Raw genomic sequence first — 10,054 nt, forward strand, 5'->3', positions numbered from 1 at the left:
TGCTGCTTAAGGCAAAACTCAGAATGGATTGTTGCTCTTGCTGCTGCTCTTCTTCCCTCTGTCTGCCCACCACTGTCACCCTACACTGACCTACTGTCCTTTTCTCATCCCTGTGCTACAAAATTTCTGTGCCCTCAGCAGGTGAATGTGACCTGAGTCTCACTGTCCTAATAATAAGCCATCAGATTTAACAAATGCCTGAATAATCTTATAAGGTGGTAAGACTTTACTTTCCAATACTTTACTTATCCAATGCTTTCTGACTTATCGCCAGTGTCCTTGGTCCTGGCGTCTGGGGAAACTGCCTTTGAAAGGAACATGTAGTCAGCACCTGCTCGTGCAGTCTCCCACCTTCAATCAATCAGCAGAGAAGGCTGTTCCTCTTCTCTTTCTCCCCCTCCCTCCTCCTCTCCTCCCCTTTACCCCCTCTCTCCCTCTCCCTCCTTCTCCCTTTTTCTCTCCCTTTCCCTGTCCCTCCCCTCCTTCTTCCTCTCCCTTCCCCTCCCTTTCCATATCCTTTTCCCTCTTCCTTCCCCTCTCTCTCCGCTTTCCTCTCCCTCTTCTTCCTCTCCTTTCCCCTCTCACTCCCTCCTCCTTTCTCTCCTTCTCCCTCTCCCCCTCTCCCCTCCTCCCTTTCCTTCTCCCTTTCCCTCTTTCTCTTCCTCTTCTGCCCCCCTGTCTCCACCTCCATCTCCACCTCCACCACCCGCAAGGGCTCTACTTGGTGAGAGAGTCAGGCCCTCTGGGATTTTAAGGACCAGAGCAGTTTCTCCAAAGCTGCTTGGAGTGTTGAGAGGCTCAGCACCCTCTGCATCTTCTTTTTGTGTCACACCCAGTGATGCACAGGGGTTACTCCTGGCTCTGCACTCAGGAATTACCCCTGGTGTTGCTCAGGGGACCATATGGGATGCTGGGAATCGAACCTGGGTCGGTTGTGTGCAAGGCAAATGCCCTACACGCTGTTGCTCCAGTCCCACCCTCTGCATCTTCTTCCCCACCTCCTGCCTCTCTGGTGTATCCTTGACCCTGGCCCATTCCCTGTGGGCCCCAGAGGAGAAATAACTACCTTGTGTCACTGAGGCCACATCCTCTGGCCAGCCCGCACATGGTGACAGAAACATAACCTTTCCACAGCACTGAATTATCTGGGAGCTGGCTGGATGACCTAGTTTTCCTCTTCTGTGCTTGACCCCAACTTGTGCACACAGGTCATGTAATCTTTAGAGGTGCATCAGTTTACTAGTTCTGGAGGGTGCTGGGGTGAGTGGGCCTCTCAAGCCTCTGAAACAGTGCATGAATTCAAGAGAGGTTCATGAATACAGGAGATCTGCAGGCACATAAGAGAGGTGTGTGAGTACAGAAGAGGTACAGGTAGGTAGCAGGGAAAAGTCAGAAAGAAAAACACCACAGAGCATTTTACTTTAACCAAAACAAAATTGTCTACCACTCCCCCCACCCCCATTCCAGAAAACTGGTTATAGATGTCTCCTTGTTCTGGGATTCTGGGGATCCAAGAGCAGAAAACACACACACACACACACACACACACACACACACACACACACACGCACGCACACACGCACACACACACACAGAGTTCTCTTAAAAGAAACGCATATATTTGAAAATATATGCTCATAAGTTGCTTGACCCACAGGATGAAGTTCCAACTTGGCAGAAGCTCATCATTCAATTGGGGTCATCTGGGTTTGAACTCTCATGCATTGTAGCAGAACATAAATTCTGTAGATTTGGGGGAAGGTTTGGCTCTGATTCACAGTGAAGCAGTGAGGATGTTACCAGTGATAAAGTACATCCCTCTTCACAGGTGTTGCTGTGCTGTGTATGTCTTTAGTGCATTTCAGAAATTTCACAGAGAATCAAACTCAAAATGAAGCAGCCAAGTTCAAGCCTGAAAAGGACAGATGCTTCCCGGAAGTGATGATGTCACTGCCTCTGAGGGGGCAGTGTTTTTATGTGACAAAAGAAAACAGGATTATTTTTCACCTTCTTTACAGAGTGTGGGTAGCCTGTTTCCTTGCGAGTCATCCTAAGTGGAAAACCCAACTGCTTCTCTATCAATCTATTTCTCTTAAATTTAGTTGCAAAAAAAATTGCTCTAGAGTTCTCCAGGAGAGAAAGAAGATGCCATGTTATTTTATAGAACAAACAAAGACCCAGAATTTTTGGTGCCCTGAGTCCCCTCTCCAACATTTCTCCCCTTCCCTGACTTCACGCTGAGTTTAGCTGCAGAGTAAGTACCTCTGTAGGAACAAAGAGCTGGGTGAGGGGGGAGGTGCTGGGGTGTCCTTCACCAGGATCCACACTCCTTTACAGCTCTCTCTTAGGGAACAGATGACAGACAATAAATGGTATTCCAAACTCCCCTCCCTCACAGAGGTCAGAAGGTAGTTTATTTTACTTGTAACCACATAACGTTTTTTCTGCTAAGGGTTCCATGTCACCAATAGACCCAGGAAGCACCTACATCCAGAGACCCATTTGGGCATAGGCATAGACCAGCTGGGCTCCCACTAATGCCTGTCCCATTCCTTAACAGAAAATTCAATATTGGAGATTTCACAGAAAGGTGGAGAGGAATTAGACTTGATTACATGTATCATTTTTAACCTGACAGATAAATAAGGTTTTATTTCAGTTTTATTAATTTTTAATTTTATTTTCATAAACTTATTCACAATAATTGTTTAAATTCAACATTTCAACACCAATTCCACCACCGTTATACCTTCCCACCATCATTATTTCAAATTTTACCACCACCATAGCCCAACTTGCCCCGTAAGCAGATGCTAAATAATTTGTATTGCTTGTTATGCTAGTATGAGATGTCTGTCGTGTGGCCGCAAAAGCAGCTGTGCACTCCTGGAATTTTAGAATTTTTAAAAAAAAATTTGGGATCCAGAAGCTTCTCTGTGGCGTACTGCTCTCTTCTAAGATTAATTTGTGAGTCTCTGAATCATGGCCATTAATGCGCTTAAATGGTGCCGAGAGGCAGTTCTTGAGTGTGGTTGCCAGGGAACCAAAAGTGTGGGGATATGGGGGAGGTTGCACGTCCCTGACTCTGTGAAGCCTGGAGATTTCAGTCCCTAGTCCCTCATACCTGAGCTTTTTAGTGGATTCATTCTCATATGTGGGGGTTTGGGAGGAACCTGTGGAGGTCAGCTGTGAGTGTGGTGGCAATTGGGTTCTGGAAATTTGCAGCTGCTGGGGTTCATTTGGGGCGAAGGGACATACCTGCTCCCCTCCAAGGTGCCCCTACGAAATCAGCCTGGTGCAGAAGGGGAGACATCTCTGTGGCATGCTGCTCTCTTCCGAGATTCATTTGTGAGTCTCTGAATCATGCACTTAAGTGGCCTGATTTTGATCATTTTCAAGATTTATGGGTTTCTGAAGCAAGGCTGATAAATGAGTTTGATAGCTGAATAGGAGGTGGTTTGTGGGCATGACTCCTACATCCCTAACTTTTGGTCACTTAATTTCTCAGGAAACTTGGTCCCAGGTGGTTGGGGTCCGGCCGGAGGCACAAAGGCAATTTGGGGGTATCAGGAAGCCTGAAGGCACCATCAGGCTGCTGATGTACTTGCCCCATAGGTACAGGACGATAATGATGACATTAATATGCCTAATTCTTTCAATAGCAACAATAACATCCTTTATATATAAGGGAACTTGTGCTTTGCAGAGTGTCAGATCTGTAGCAACACAAATGGATCCCACCTTCTTCCTGTGTGCTTGACTTTTACCCAGTGGGTACTAGAGAAGAGACAGTTCCTTATGCCAGGGAGGTCATAGAGTATTGGCAGAGATAGAAAATTAGCAGTTAGGACACTATGAAGAGGATGGAAGATGGTGCTATGGTGTGGAGAGGGAGCTTCTAGAAGGGGCAATGCCCCCAAGAAAGTCCTAGAAGCTGAGCAGGAGTTTGCAGAAGGGATAAAAAGATTAGAATGTCTTACACTGTAAAGAGTACCTCATTGCTGGCATTTAGGATGAGCATGGATGAGGAAACAAAAACAGAGAGGCAGGTCAGGAAGAGCCAAGGAGGTTCTGGCTTGTCCCTGCAGGAGCTCTGGGAGGTCTGAGCAGGGGAGCCTTTAGTAAGATCCTTGAGGCAGCCCTGAGGAGTAGGGCCTGGAAGGAACAGAAGGCGGTCACGCATGTTAACTTCTGGAAACAGAGGTTTGGTTAGCATGTTGTAGGCAGGCAGGAGAAGTGACTTTTCCAAAGAATAAGTAGGTGGGAGGCACAGATAATATTATAGGTTTTACCTGATTCCTGTCTCTGTACATAGATGACTTGGGTCAAATGAGGAGAAAGAGGTGTCAGGAATGGTTCTGCCTTCCTGATAGACCCATCTTGATCCACTGAGGAAGTGCCGGGGATGATTAGTACCGGTCAAGTCGGCCACAAGCACCTACACAGCCTGGACACTAGTGTCCCGCCAGCTCCACTGGGCACTCACCTAACTGTGCTTGATCCACTTGATCTACGTAGTATAAGAATTGGTCCCCAGCTCCCAAATATTTGGGGAGCCAGGGACTTGTGCTCCATAGTTTTTCTTAACCTTGAAGAGGAAGATCAGGGTTCAGGTGCAATTGGGCCATGCATGAAGGTCTCCAGGGGCCTCGTGTCTCCTTCTGGTTGAGTTTCTGCCTCTCTGCACTCAGTTTGATGTAGGCAGGCAGGCAGATAGGGAAGGCCCCCTCTCAAGGCAATGGCAAAAGCTGACCTTACAGAAAACAGGAAAAAAACAGAACTAAGGCCTGATAAGACCCTCAACTATCTATAGCAACAGACCCAGAGAAACTCCTGAAGAAACAAAGGGCCAGGAAAGGAATTCCAAAGAAGATCACCACCAACCCAACTCTACCCCCTTGGTAGCCTCCCTAGCAATGGACCTTGACCTAGGTAGAAGCCCCATGTCGGGGGGCAGGTTGGAGAAACCTTATAAAAGCCACCTGGAACAAAGGAAAGGTGCACATATGCTCCTGAGCCCAGGTGCTGCTTGTGCCCACGTGGCCAAGCACATGTGGTGCCCGAGCACTTGTGTGGCTCGCATCTCCCCTCTTGAGATGTGTACTTCATGCCTTCATGCCTAATGCTGGGATGTGTGTTGGAGAAGCCCGGGTTCTCTCTTGAGCATGTTACTCTCCACTCTATCCTACTTTCTCTTCCTCCTTCCCTTTAAAAACCTCCAAATAAAATCTGCTTTACTTCATTGCTTGCCCACTCCTGAAATTCCTTTCTGAGAGGTGAGACAAGAACACAGTAACCCTGGGTCCTGGGTGGCAGAGGTGGATGGGGAGAAAGTGACCATCTTTCTCCTCCCCGCTTCACATAAGCCACCCATGGGGCCCACCGACATCAGTTTCTACCCCTCTCTGGTATTCAAGACCCTGGGGAGACTAATTAGCTGAGGTGCTTAGTCCTCCCCAGGACCTCACTTGTTACATGCTAGAACCTGGCTCTGATTTGCGGTTGCAACTGTGCCTTGGCCTCAAGCAGGTGCACTCAGGCAAGAGGTGTGGTCAGTGCCCAAATCATCGGGTCTGTCCTTGAGAAATTGCAGGACCATAGAGATAGTACAGGGACAAGGAACTTGCCCTTGCACGCAGCAGACCAGTTTAATTCCTGCACCATATGTGGTCAGTTTCCCGAGGATTACCAGGAATGATCTTTGAACACAGAGCCAGAAGTAATCCTTGAGCACCACTGGGTGTGGCTCCAAAGCAACAAACAAACAAACAAAACCGAAAATAGACAAAACACAAAGCTCAAAGTAGCCTCCTGTAGAACACATAAGCCCATTCCTTTTTTGGAATTTTTTTTTAAAAAATTTAAATTTTACTGTATTGCTATAAAGTAGTTCACAATATCTGATTGCATTTAATATTCAAACACAAATTCCACCACCATTACACCTTCCCACCACCATACTTGAGATGTTTCCATCCTGAACCACAACCCCTGCCCCCAAACAGAATCAAAATAATTTATTTTGTATCGTTTGTTATGAATAAACCACTGAAAATGCTCCAAAAAATTTCCTTAGAGGAAAATGTGTGAAGATTTTTCTATTTCACACAGGGGTCGTTAAGCCCTTCTATAAGAGATTACTAAAATGTTTTAAAGATTGAGCCTTGTGTGCTTATATATATTTTATAGATAAAACATATCACGAATCACGAAAATCCCGTTAATCACCGATTTCTCGGGCGGGCTCACTAACCTCTCATTTTGTCTTTTCCCTGAGATCTTAGAAGGCTATCTCAACTCGGCCCTCCCAAAGATGTCACACTGGGGGCTCTTTCAGGGTCAGGGGAATGAGATCCAGCTTGTTACTGGATTTAGCATATGAATACACCATGGGAAGCTTGCAAGGCTGTCCCACGTGGGGGCAGGAAACTCTCAGAAGATTGCCAGTTTCTCCCAGAGGGAGAAGCAGTGCTTCTGAGAGCTTGCTTTTAAGTCACTCTCTGGATGTTGGCCGTTGATGGGATTACACACAACTGGGTTCCTCTGCCAGTACCTTCATGCATGAGGCCTGTCTGAACGTGTGGAGATAAAAACATATACATGTATATATATGTATATATCTGCAAAATAGATTTCCCTCTAAAATGGTTTGGCTTCTACTTTAAACCCCATCAAATGTGGTGTGCAACTCTCGGAATATTAGTGGTGTGAGGTATGAGATGTTGAGTGGCTGCAAATGCAGCCGCTTGGTCCAGGAGTAGGCTCACTCATGGGTGAGTCTCTGCCCGAGCATGTGGAGCATGGCCACGAGCATGGTGGCAGCTGATTTCTGGGGGTTTTCGGCTGCTGAGACTTGTTCCCTTGGGACTGGGAAGGGTCTCACCCTCCTCCCTCCAGGGTGCCCTGAATGAAATAGCCTGGGTCTGGGGTCCGGCTGCATGACTATGGTGAGTCATTTTATACTTTCTCCTGAGAGAGGACAATGAGTGTCTGGATTATGGGATAGTTCTACAGTTTTATTAACACACATAATGCACCCAATGACTGTCTATTCATTTTCTTCACTGTGCGGGCCAGCATCAGGATTGGTGACTCTGATGGCCAACTAGGCTGCTCTTTCCACAATTGCTTCCTGATTCTTGGAGGAGATATTGCGAACAATCTCAGTACAGTAAGATTATTTGCACATCAACAGCACCTCAAGCTTCCTGACACTGTGGACCAGGAACTTCCAAAAGCCACTGGGCAACATTTGCTTTGTCTTATTGTGGCTCCCATAACCTATGTTGGGCATCAAGATATGGCCCTTGAATCTTCAGCACACCCTGTTATTGGTGCCTCTGAATTTCTGCCATCTCTGCTTAGTCTTGACTTAGCAGTCAGAATGGTGCCTAGTGAAATTCTTGGTACTTTTTGATGATCTTGAGCTTCACAAGGTGTCTGAGGGTGACCAGGGTGCCGTCTAGCAGGAGACAGCAGCGGACTCTGTAGGCAGTGCCAAGAAAGAGCCACAGCTGATTCTTGGAGCTACTTGGGAGGGCTGTGTGCAACATGTGTCTATTTCAGACCACATACCTGAGTGCCCAAATGGTTCCTGGATCTATTTAGAATGCTATCAGGTAGGGATTTCCATTGTTAGAATAAATTCTACTGCCCACTCTTCAAACATATTTCCCTGGGCCTTCAGTGCCCTGGGCGAAAGGAAGAGCTGTACCTCCTGACCGAGGAGCCGGAAAGATCCAGGCTGAACTTGGAGTCAGGTCAAGAAAGAGGTCCTGGCTTCTCCAATGAGCTAGCTCATCAATCTCTTTAGGAACTAAATCTCATCATCTTGTCAGCGTCACAACCCTGTACCCTCCGCTGAACTCTAAGATGTGCTCTGGACTAATGCTCCTGCTCTCTGATGCCACAAGGAAACTGGTCAGAAAAAGTTGGTTCAGGCTAGAGAGTGAATACAGCAGGTAAGGTGCTTGCTTTACACATGCCCACGCTGTGCTCAATCCCCAGCACTTCATATGTTTCTCTAAGCCAGCCAGGAATGATCCCTGAGCACAGAGCCAGGAGAAAGTCCTGAGGATCACCGAGTGTGGCCCCCAAGCAATCCCACCCTTAGAAAAGGAAAGGGAAAAAAAGAGAAAAATCGTGGTTCTGTAATGGACTTTCTTCCAGAATAATTTCATGCAAAGAATCTGCTGGGGAAAACGTTAAAAATCTCCCCCTTCTTATTTTGGCATGTCCTTTATATCTAGGAGCCCTCCAGGCTGAGATTGGCTGTGACAAGTAGATCCTGCTGCTCATCGATTTGCTCTAGCGGGCACCAGTAATGTCTCCATTGTGAGACTTATTGTGACTGTTTTTGGCATATCGAATACACCACTGTAGCTTTCCAGGCTCTGCTGTGCAGGTGAGATACTCTCGGTAGCTTGCAGGGCTCTCCGAGAGGAGTGGAGAAATCAAACCCAGGTCGGCCGCATGCAAGGCAAATGCCCAACCCGCTGTGCTATTGCTCTGGCTCAGCAAGTAGATCACATAGAAATTTGGAGAGGAAGAAATAGATGCCCTTGTGCAAATCAGGTAGAATATCATTAACGGCTAAATCTTAGTGGCCTGATGCCCAGGAACAGCCATCTGAGTCCTTGAGGGAACCTGGGCCTCTGAGGAAAATTCAGTCTCAAGGACCCCAGCTGGTAGGGATGGGAATCCCTGTGCTGTAACTTGTTGCTCTGGGAAGTTGAAACATCCGAATTCTCTGCTGAGCGATAGAAATGGCAGTGTGATGGGGTGGGGGGGGGAAATAAAGAGATTCCTTTTGCCCACTCATCCTCTGAACTGCCCTTTTAGGCAACAGCATACGTGAGAGCAACGTGCTTCCCCTACGTCTCAGGCCTCAGGCCAAGCTATCTCCAACCAGTTATTCTAAAAAAGATTCTGAAGACAATGTTTGACCTTTATCTTGGTGAGTTTTAAGATATCATAGAGAATGATGGGCTGGAGTGATAGCACAGTGGGTAGGGAGTTTGCCTTGTACACAGCAGACCTGGGTTCTAGTCCTCTGCCCCTCTCAGAGAGCCTGCAAGCTACCGAGAGTATCCTGCCTGCATGGCAGAACCTGGCAAGCTCCCCGTAGAGTATTTGATATGCCAAAAACAGTAACAACAAGTCTCACAATGGAGATGTTACTGGTAGCCACTCGAGCAAATCGATGAGCAGTGATGACCAATCGATGACAGTGATTCAGTGATACAGTGATAGAGAATGACAGAAGTATTTATATTTTAAAGACTGGAATCAGGCAGGCACTCATTTTTTAAAAAAGGAAATTTGGACTTGAAATATGGGATAAAGGGCTGGAGTGCATGTTTGCATCTGGAAGACCAAAGGCTCAATATCACTAGAGTGACCCCAAAGCAGTTAACCAAGAGAGGCCCTAGTGCACTGTTGGGTGTGACCCAAACACAAAAATATTGGGAGGCCACACCAAGTGATGCTCAGAGTTATTCCTTGCTCTATACTTAGGAATCATTCCTAGAGGTGCTTGGGGTACCATATGAGACACCAGGGATTGATCCCAGGTTGACCCCTTGCAAGGCAAGTACCTTCACCTGCTGTACTGTCACTCTGACTGGCCCCCTCCATTTTTAAAAGAACATTTTATTTTAAATTTAGCCTGCTTCATGAATTTTCATGTCACCCTTGATCAGGGGCTGTGTTAAATCATCTGTATTGTTCCAATTTTAGTATATATCCTGCCAAAGCAAGTGCAAAGGAAATTTTTAGTACATTCCAAGTGTATGTGTATGTGTCAAGTTCCCAGAATGCTTCTGGGATTAAGAGTCAGATATGTGATTCATGACCATTATGAAAAGGACATAGAGGTCAGCAGAAATCTGAATTAGTTCAGAAAGAACAGGTCACAACAAGCCCACACCATGTTCAAATTGCCTTGTGTCACTCAGTTAACACCTTAGAAGAATCTCATAGGTTAGAGCATTAAAAAATTTCGTAAGGGTAGCAGCAAAATTAGGTGAAAGATGAATCGTTGAGTAATTTTGTT

The 10,054-nt window shown here is 46.5% G+C and overlaps 1 non-coding gene and 1 pseudogene across 1 annotated transcript; both read right to left on the reverse strand.

Moving 5' to 3' along the window:
* Positions 1–7,048: 7,048 nt before the first annotated feature.
* Positions 7,049–7,553, reverse strand: LOC101554785 (60S ribosomal protein L32-like; annotated as a pseudogene).
* A 2,103-nt stretch (positions 7,554–9,656) lies between these two features.
* LOC129398986 (U6 spliceosomal RNA) lies at positions 9,657–9,760 on the reverse strand. Its single transcript, XR_008626842.1, has one exon. It is a non-coding gene; the product is annotated as a U6 spliceosomal RNA (small nuclear RNA).
* Between the last annotated feature and the right edge of the window lie 294 nt (positions 9,761–10,054).

This window comes from Sorex araneus, chromosome 9 (assembly GCF_027595985.1).
Source record: "Sorex araneus isolate mSorAra2 chromosome 9, mSorAra2.pri, whole genome shotgun sequence".
Lineage (NCBI taxonomy): Eukaryota > Metazoa > Chordata > Mammalia > Eulipotyphla > Soricidae > Sorex > Sorex araneus.